Source organism: Argentina silus (genome assembly GCF_951799395.1).
Source record: "Argentina silus genome assembly, chromosome: 7".
NCBI lineage: Eukaryota > Metazoa > Chordata > Actinopteri > Argentiniformes > Argentinidae > Argentina > Argentina silus.
Window position 1 is genome coordinate 17216950 of NC_139661.1, and position 10000 is coordinate 17226949.

A 10000-nucleotide genomic window follows, 5' to 3' on the forward strand; every position below is an offset into this window, starting at 1 on the left:
CCCTCGACCAGCGATAATCCAACGGGTTCAAAACGTGAGAGTATTTAAATGACTTCCTACCTGCCTGTCACGCACCTGCTGTCTTTCAGAAACCAGTCACATTCCACCCACCTCCTCCCCGCCCCCTCCCTTCCTCCACCACCCGCTGAAGGCCCTGTCTACCTCTCCCCGGGGGCACAATGGCAGCCCTTCAGGGGGTGACCCTGGGATGCCATTCCCAGGACGATGGGGCCATTGTCAAAACGACCCATTTCTAAGCTGTCAAATTCAATAAAAGGTGTCAAAAAAAAGAAAAGTCTCTCTCTGGTTGAACCTGTGATTCTCAGAGCTGTTATTGAGTCATGTTGTGGTTGCCCTCCACCCTACTGGGCCTGAGACGTTTATATCAGTACCATAATGAACACGCTGGTAAGATGAGCTGCAGTGTCTCAGCCTTTAAAGTCTGTGTCCAGGAGATTCCTGTCTGCCACTTTACAGCACTGCTCTAGTTACTAATGGCCCACACTCTCAGTGAGTGTGTGTGTGTGTGTGTGTGGTGTGTGTGTGTTTGTGTGTGTGTGCCAGCTACTTTCTCTGCATTTGCAAACAGATCAGTCTGATCTATTCTCTAGAGTGCTACCGGGATTGAGAGATTGAAAGAGCGAGAAAGAGCAAGAGAGACAGAGAGGGGGGGTTAAACAGAGAGCGAGAGAGAGCAAATGACTTGAGGGAGGTCTGTGTGTGTGTGTGTGTGTGTGTGTGTGTGTGTGTGTGTGTGTGTGTGTCCTTATCTCTGTGCTCCAGACCAGCTGTGTTAACACATAGAGGCTGCAGACACCAAACAGACAATCCACTCTTCCAACACATCTACACACAGCGAGTGTATACAGCTACCAGTACTGGGACAGCACAACATGGACTCTACCATAAACATAGGATGAGTAGACTGGTATGGTCCCTTTAGACCATGGCAATTTGTCTAGTACACCAAAGATGGCTGACATTAAATTGTTATACAGTACCAGTCAAAAGTTTGGACACACCTTGCCAAGAGTGTGCAAAGCTGTCATCAAAGCAAAAGGTGGCTACTACTGAAGAATCTAAAATATAAAACATATTCTGGTTTGTTTAACACTTTTTTGTTTACTACATAATACCATGTGTGTTCCTTCGTAGTTTTGATGTCTTCAATATTCATCTACAATGTAGAAAATAATAAAAATAAAGAAAAACCATTGAATGAGAAGGTGTGTCCAAACTTTTGACTGGTACTGTACATACTGTAATTGCCATGGTAATCATGATTGCTGCATGTGTAGAACGCAGAGAGAAGCAACAAATATTCAGAGGCGGAGCAACAGAGCATCATTTGACTGAACATTCCAATGTCAGTTGAGATTAGTTGCTGAATAAAGCTGTGAGCTAAAACATCCTAATAGGACAGCAAAAGATGGCCGCCGATACACCCGACACAAAATGTTGATTTGAACGGACATGTCTGTTCTACTCATTCTGTTTCTATGGGCTATACATCAGCCAGACAAGCCAGGAAAGCCCCTAATTCTCTCCCTCGACCCTGTGAAGGGGATTGGTTGGGAACTGTTATTCTGAGAAGCTCAGATTCGCAGGCCAGGCTGCAGACATAACATGGTTTTACTTCTCCAGAACAAATGCTAGACTTTTGATATATAGAGGTCATAGACTCGCTACTACTGGCGTTAGCGGTGGTCTTTACGTGCCAACGGCCCCTCCTCCCTGCAGCTGTAACCGTAGATGCGTGCTCGGGTGGCAGACTGACAGAATGTGTGTGTCATGGCTGATTCACATTCTCTACATTGGAGCAAGCAGGCAGGCAGCAAGGCTGGCGAGTCAGGCTCCCAAGGCTCTGTCACACACACACACGCACACAGATACACACACGTATGCACGCACACACACATGCACACAAACAAATACACACTCACAGCCCCCCTTCCTTACTGAAATACCTCACATTCACAACGGTACTTTAGTCCTCAAACTATTATGGCCTGTAAGTGTGTGTGTGTGTGTGTGTGTGTGTGTGTGTGTGTGTGTGTGTGTGTGCATGCGTATATGCAGTGCCTGTGATAATATTAGTATTGATTCTACGTGGCCAGGCTTTTCATCTCAGGGTGGCATGGCGCTGAAGACCAGCCCTGTATTCTATTAACGCTCAGCAGATTTCTATCATATCTGGCTGTAATAGGCCCTGTGTGTGTGCTGGGCCTGGGACCAGGGGCGACAATGACTTTGGGAGTGTTCAGTGTGTGTGTGTGTGTGTGTGTGTGTGTGTGGTGTGCCTGAGTCAGTATGTGCGCATATCTGTTTTTATGTAGATGTATCAAAGGAATCTGTGTGTGTGTGTGTGTGTGTGTGTGTGCGAGAGAGAGAAAGAGAGAATGTGTATGTGTATGTGTATGTGTGTGTGTGTGTGTGTGTGTGTGTGTATATATGTGTATGTGTGTGTGTGTGTGTGTGTGCTGCAGAGAGGGTGAGAGGTTGAGAGGCCTGACCTCTCTCACATGCAGCTGGTGGCTCCTCTGGGGCCCAATGTCCCTGACATTAATAACCTAGAAAACACACTGTGTGTGTGTGTGTGTGTGTGTGTGTGTGTGTGTGTGTGTGTGTGTGTGTGTGTGTGTGTGTGTGTGTGTGTGTGTGTGTGTAAGCGTGCGTGCGTGCGTACACAGTGACTCCTCAACTCTCAGTATTCTCGCAACATACATACAGGAGTAACTCCATTAACAAACACAATCTAATAATGCTCTGGCAAGAAGCACAACAGCATAACAGTGCATGTGCAGTCACACCCACACCCACACACACACACACACACACACAGCGAACAGCAGAAGTCTGATCTTCTTGCTGTGTTCTTCCACTGAATCACAGCTGATAACAGGTAGGCTGTATCCGAGGATCTGACAGACAGACAGCCCCTTACAAATGACAGGCAGCTTGGCTGCTGCTACCGGAGATTTCCTTTGGCTGTGTGTGTGTGTGTGTGTGTGTGTGTGTATGCGCGTGTCTGTACAGCCAGTCTGTATCTCCACACACATCAATCCAGCCCCCTGGTCCACATCCATCACTCCGCCTGTCTATAAATATACAGCCCTCGCTGTCTCTCCATCTCTCTCCTTCCCCTCTCCATCTCTCTCTGTCCTTATCTCTCTCTCATCCGTCTCCCTCTTCCTCCCTCCCTCCCTCGCTCCCTCCCTCCATCCCTAGTGAAGCAGGCTGGCCAGAAAGGCACTCTCCAGGACAAACTGACCAGAACGATCCTCTGCTTCTTAAAGACGACAAGACCGAAGGAAAAACCAGGACAGGAAAGCACTAAGGGAGCAATGGAGTGGTGGGAGGCAGGAGGCACACACACACCAGTCATACTTGGGTGAACAGTAATGGTCACTATTACATCTCCTGCTGAGTGGACTCCAAGCCCTACAACATCCTGTACACTGCCAGGGAGGGAGAGAGAGAGGAGAGAGGAGAGGAGAGAGTGAAAGAGAGAGAGAGACACAGACAGAGAGAGAGAGACAGACAGAGACAGAGACAGAGAGTGAAAGAGAGAGAGAGACACAGACAGAGAGAGAGAGACAGAGAGGAAAAGGAGGTGGAGAGAGAGAGTGAGTGACAGAGACAGAGAGGTAACTAGCTGCTCCTCTGCAGTGACGTTCTATTGATTGTAGAGGGATCTCATGTCCAGGCTGACTGCTGCATCATTGCAGACTGCATCTCCAGCCACACTGGAGGGTTATAGCTGCATAGTGACCTTTTCAGAGGTAATAATACATGGCCTGTATGTGTGTGTGTGTGTGTGTGTGTGTGTGTGTGTGTGTGTATGTGTGTGTGTGTGTGTGTGTGTGTGTGTGTGTCTCCAGTAATGACAGGAGACATATAAGAGACATTCCTGGAATGAAAAGATCAGACTGTCGCAGAGACTGTGTCTACAAGTGACCTTTTCAACATTACACTAAATGATATAGGGGAAATGTACAGTGTACAAACACACACACACACACACACACACACACACACACACACACACACACACACACACACACAACCACTTGTGCGTGCAGCAGGAAGGAGCCAGTCATTACCGACAGAAGGGGAATCAGTGGAGAATATGTAATAGGTTGTTTGTACTTCACTCATCAGTGAGTCATAGGATGAGGTTTCAGTATACATATATACAGAATACCGTTCCCATACACACTAAGATTATGCTTTCCATAGACACTATGATTATACAGAGTCCTTAGAGCTTAGAGCTGCCTGTCCGTCACATCCCACTCCAGCTCACAGACCTCTGGAAGCCACAGCTCTCCTCTCCAGTGATGCTGCCTTCCTCCTGTAGCCCTGACTCCCTCTCAGCTCACACAACACCACAACATGTCATTAACGTGACGTTAACGTGACGTTAACGTGACATTACCATTCTGCACTGCAAGACGAGTGAGAAATAATGACAGACTTGGCCTTTTTCACAGCCGGCATGATCACTGAGAAGTGGAGAGATAGAAGAGTTGGCCTCTGGCGTTCCCTGGTGTACGAGGCGGCTGAGCGACGGTCCTGACAGAGCGGAGGAGGGCTGAAGACGTAACAGCCGCATAGTGGACGCTTTGTTCCACTTCTCAGAACTACTGAGACAATGTCCCAGACAGGACATCAAAGACAGTGTCCTCAATCACAGCCTAACTACCCTGTGACCCAACCGCATAGCAAAGAGCCAGTGTGTGTGTGTTTGTGTGCATGCATGTGTGTTTGTATGCACATGTGTGTGTGTGTGTGTGTGTGTGTGTGTGTGTGTGTGTTTGCGAGTGTGTGTGTATGCCTATGCAGTTTAGTGATCTCCCCTCTTCCCTCTCTCCCATGCCATTAACACAGAACTGCGGATGGAGAGACAGAGTAATGGTCTATTGCTTTTCACTCTGAAGGATCACTATAGGGCTGGGCTACCTATCCTCTCTCCAGAAATGGACACGTTCCAGTCTGCACTAATAAACCAGATACCTCTGAGACTAACCATAAATCAGCATTGCATAAATGTTCAGTTATTATATAAAAAATTGTTTCCCTTTAATTTCCCGTTAAGAAGAACCGTTAATTGTCATGGATGCGCGCGTGCTGTCATTGCCATGGATGGGCGCACCTGCTATTCGCTATAGGGGTTCTCAATGTAACGGAATTACTTTTTAAATGCTTTAGCCTACAGTGATCTATAATTCACTTCTACAATACAGCTCTCCGTTATGCCACTGCGGAGTGTCAATGTCATGAAATTGAAAAATCAGGATTGAAGACGCACACAAAAATCCTTCAATAGCCTCAAAGCGTGGCATAATCTCCCTTCCTAACACTGACGATATAATTCACCAAAACTAAAACGCTGAACCACTTACCCGCTGATTCTTTGAGTTATTCATGCTGGCTGTGACAGTTCAAAGACGAACACTCTCCAACTCTCCAAGAGGGACGGTCACGGGCAACACGCTTACGCAATAACAGGCTACAGGCAACGTCCCACACACCCCGTAAACCCCGTACTCAGATGTTCTTGAAGAGCTAAATCCATTGGCAGAATGCCCGCGTGCTTAAATTGAAGTTTTCCTATCACTGTTGTCAGTTCACCATAACCGGATACCACTGGCCCAGCGGAGAATGTGGCGTTCATCTGCTCGTGCTCATCTCCGCGCTGTCGTCGGTAGCCCCTCCGACTCGCTCACCAGCACGGGGCGGGTAGACAGACCGTCCGGAGAACCAACCGGTGCCGCTTCCGAGGAGGCGGGTGTGCACACCGAGCAAAGGAGGCTGGAGAGTGGGCTAGTTTGGAGTGTAGGGTTGCAAGTGCGTCTGTCAAATCCGTTGCTCACTGCTGCTGCTGACTGTACCTACACCACCCACACTGGAAAATGACATCGCGAAACAAATAAACAATAAACAAGAGGTTCACCAGCGGTTTCCTAAATAGTGACACTGCCGTGCCACATGTAATGTCACTTTTTTCAATCCAAACTTAAAACGAGTCTAACGCCGACTGTATATTAGATCGGTTCCTTATTGCGCATAAGTCTACTGTTCCCTCTGTCACGACAGTAAATCCCTGCTAAGTCTCTCTCCTTACCTACCCCCCCCCCCCTCTCTCTCTTTCTCTCTCTCCTTACCTAACCCCCCAGCCAATGACCGTGAGCTGTGGGCTCTCTCTCTCTCTCTGACAATCAGTTGTCTTTGGAGACCCGGAGTGACAGCGGGGAGCGTGCTGGTCTGGACTTTTATTTATTTGAATAAATGTATTAATTTATTTGAAAACTGTCCAACCACAATTGCATCACTCCCACATACTGTAAGCGAACCGCAGACAGAAGTGGAAAAAGACATAGCCTAATGAGATGCTGAATTTTAAGTACAGGAATTGAGACACGTAGCCTGCGTTTGACAAGTATGAATCACTATACTATGAGCCCTCTCTAGAAACAAAATATCCGTCCGCTCCCCACCCGATTCTAAATTGCTTAGCCCTTTGGATGCACTGGGAAGTTGGTGTGCGATGATGCGCGTCGCGCTGTCGGCTGTGATGGATGGAAGCGAGCGGGTGGAAATGAGAGCGGAAGAAGCGGATGAACCCCTACAGACTTAACCAGTGTGAGACTGTACAGGTTCCAAGGAAAAGACAGCAAGCTCTGTTATATATAGATCCGAGGACTGCTGGGTGAGTGTATATACCATTCCTCATCCCGTTCCATGCATTACAATGAGCCTGTCCTCCGATTTCTACCTCCACTAGCCTCCCCTGATGTGGGTTGCGGGACATCACACAGCACCAATGGTCTTTAGCCTGGAGTTAGATTTAGCTTATGATGGCCACTCGCTTCAGTGAATGTATAGTTATAATAATAGTATATAATATAATATAGTATATACACTCACCAAACACTTTATTAGGAACACCTGTACACCTTCTCATGGTGGAGGTGGTGTAATGGTGTGGGGAATGTTTTCTTGGCACACTTTGGGCCCATTAATACCAATCAATCATCGCTTGAATGCCACAGCCTATTTGAGTATTGTTGCTGACCATGTGCTTCCCCCCTTCCTTGGGATGTGGTAGAATTGGAGATTCAGAGCTTGTAAGTGCACCTGAAAAATCTGCAGGAATTGCGTGATGCAATCATGTCATTATGGACCAGAATCTCAAAGGAATGTTTCCAACATCTTGTGGAATCAATGCCACCAAGAATTGAGGCTGTTTTGAGAGCAAAGGGAGGCCCTACCCAGTATTAGTATAGTGTTCCTAAAGTGCTCAGTGAGTGTATATAGGGTAAGTTACCAGCCTTCCAAAAAATTATATAATCATGTCATTAATCCATAACCTACAGTACATATCCTAATTAGGAACATAATCATAAATGGGTTGAATCGGCTACATACCCAAAGGCAATGGGAAACAAATGTCCTTCAAGGAATTTACAAGAAATGTTTCTGAAGGCACATCTATCATCATTGTTGAGCAACTAGCAAACCACACACTTTGTAAACAGCCAATACAAAACTCATAACATTAGTGTAATGACTTTGCTTGGCAGGAAGAAGTTGTGTTACACAAGTGCAGTTAATTAGCAAACGCAGCCCCCCACATTGTACTAGAATTCAGCAGAGGCCTGGCCACCTGCTCAGAGGTTGAGAGGCTGTTCTCTCCCAAAAATTAGAATATGACTGATTATTATTCTATGATTCAGTACCCCAGAGACACTGGTAGAGGTAGAGGATGGGATGAGGAGAAGGGGAGAGAGACAGATGGAGGAGAGGAGGTGTGGTAGGGTATGTGCATGGGATGAAGAGAAGAGGAGAGAGACAGATGGAGGAGAGGAGGTGTGGTAGGGTATGTGGATGGGATGAAGAGAAGAGGAGAGAGACAGATGGAGGAGAGGAGGTGTGGTAGGGTATGTGGATGGGATGAGGAGAAGGGGAGAGAGACAGATGGAGGAGAGGTGTGGTAGCTATGTGGATGGGATGAGGAGAAGAGGATGGGTGATGAGAAGAAGACAGAGACAGAGAGGAGGAGAGGTGTGGTAGCTATGTGGATGGTAGACGTAGAGGATGGCTGAGGAGGAGAGGAGAGAGAGAGACAGATGGAGGAGAGGAGGGTTAGGGTTAGAGGATAACAGAGCATTTTGTGTTTTGTGTTTTCTGGTTGGGTAAAGACGTGGGAATGAAAAACAGATCGAAGAGAGATATGAAGGACGGGGTGTGGGAGGATAGGACTGAGGAAGAGGAGGAGGAAGAGGAGGAAGAGCAGTGGGCAGGTTTGGCTTGGCATCAACACAACAACAACAACAACCTTGGCTCACAGCCCATCTCCAAATCGACTCTGTCAACAAAGCTCTTCGCCCCCGGCTACATGGTGGAGGAGGCCATCCCATGATAGTTCGTCATGGTAACCGCTTCACTCTGAGCACAGATCTGACTCCCACACTGAGCTGAGAGGCGAGGGCAGCATGGTCAACCAGCCAGCCATCCAATACAGTACATCTAGCACCATCAACTCTGAAGGAAGGTTTAGACTGCATGTTCAACAAGGGACAGTTTACAACAACAGAGACAGAGGAGAGGGCTGTTAAACTATTCAGTGTGTGTGTGTGTGTGTGTGTGTGTGTGTGGAAATGAAGCTTGGGTAACTGTGACTCAGAGCAGTAAACATCCTTCAGTAAAGAGGATTATTGCTCCAGGCGCTCGGGAGAGTAGCCAGCGGGCTACAGACTAGCGTTAACCTCACTTTACCCACAGAGCACTGGGGGACTGGGCCAAAGATTACTGTACACACACTGAACAACACCACCACCACAACAACAACAACAACCACCACACAATACATACATACAGTACACACTGTGGCATAGACAGCAGCCATACCATACACACATATCCAAGACACACACTCAAACACAAGAGACAGATAACAACCACAGTGGTTCACCAAAGGATCATGAATGAAGTACTAAAACCATTAAACAAACTGTAATCCCAAAGTAACCACGACGCCATGTTACAGTCGGTCAACTATGAAGAGTGGCCCAAGTGTTTGATAGAAGGTTCCGGTCTGATGCGTTGTTGCATTCCTCTGAGTCAGTGCATTCCTCTGGGCCTGTCTAACCCCTGCATCCCTCTCCCTCCGAGACCATAACCACTTCCTTCCTATTGACTCTCTCGATGAGAAAAAAAAGCTCTATTCCAAACAAACAACATCTCTTCCCTCATCTCAGCAGTTAGTCAGTCCCCAGAGCCGGCCTCCCTTCCTCGACAGGCATACATCACAGCCCAAGTCTCACAGTTCATTTCTTTCACTTTTTTTCTTTTTACATCCATCCATCAATCAACAACTCTTTCTGTACCACACTCTCTGTGTTGCTTTCCCCTGTATTTCTTCTATTATATATATATTTTTAAATATGTTTGTTGTTGCTGGAATATAACATCATTGTTTATTATTATGTAAAGGCGTGAGTCATGACTGTTTCCTTCCTTGTGGCAGGGCACGTTGTGGACAGGAAGCGGCCGAGGGGTTTGTAACTGTTCCCCCCGCCGTGAGTGTAAGCTTTAGTAACATGGACCGTCCATCAGAACAGACATGAAAAAGCGGCCTTGTTGGGTCTTTTTACAGCTACACGATGAATGGGAGCTTCATTCCACTCCTGGCAGCATGAATGTATGATTTTGCAGCATGATTTTGACATGATTTTGCAGTATCATTTTGGCACTCAACTGTCCCCTTGGACAAGGGAAAATGTATACTCCATTTTATGAAAATGCCAGAGAATTCTGTTCACATTAAACTGCTGTAAAACAAAGAAGACTAGACTAACTGTCAAGGCTGTTTTGTGGATTCTAGAAGGATATTTTTAGAGATGTTCTCAGTGACTGCAAGTCCAAAAGCAGCATCTAGCAGTGGTCAACAGTGGGGACAGGGTAGGGTGGGTTAGCTTAGGCTAACTGTTCCTGA

General features: G+C 47.0%; 1 protein-coding gene across 3 annotated transcripts in view; it reads right to left on the bottom strand.

Moving 5' to 3' along the window:
* rtkna (rhotekin a) overlaps positions 1-10000 on the bottom strand; it is a 51605-nt gene that overhangs the window by 15077 nt on the left and 26528 nt on the right. The window lies entirely within an intron of this gene.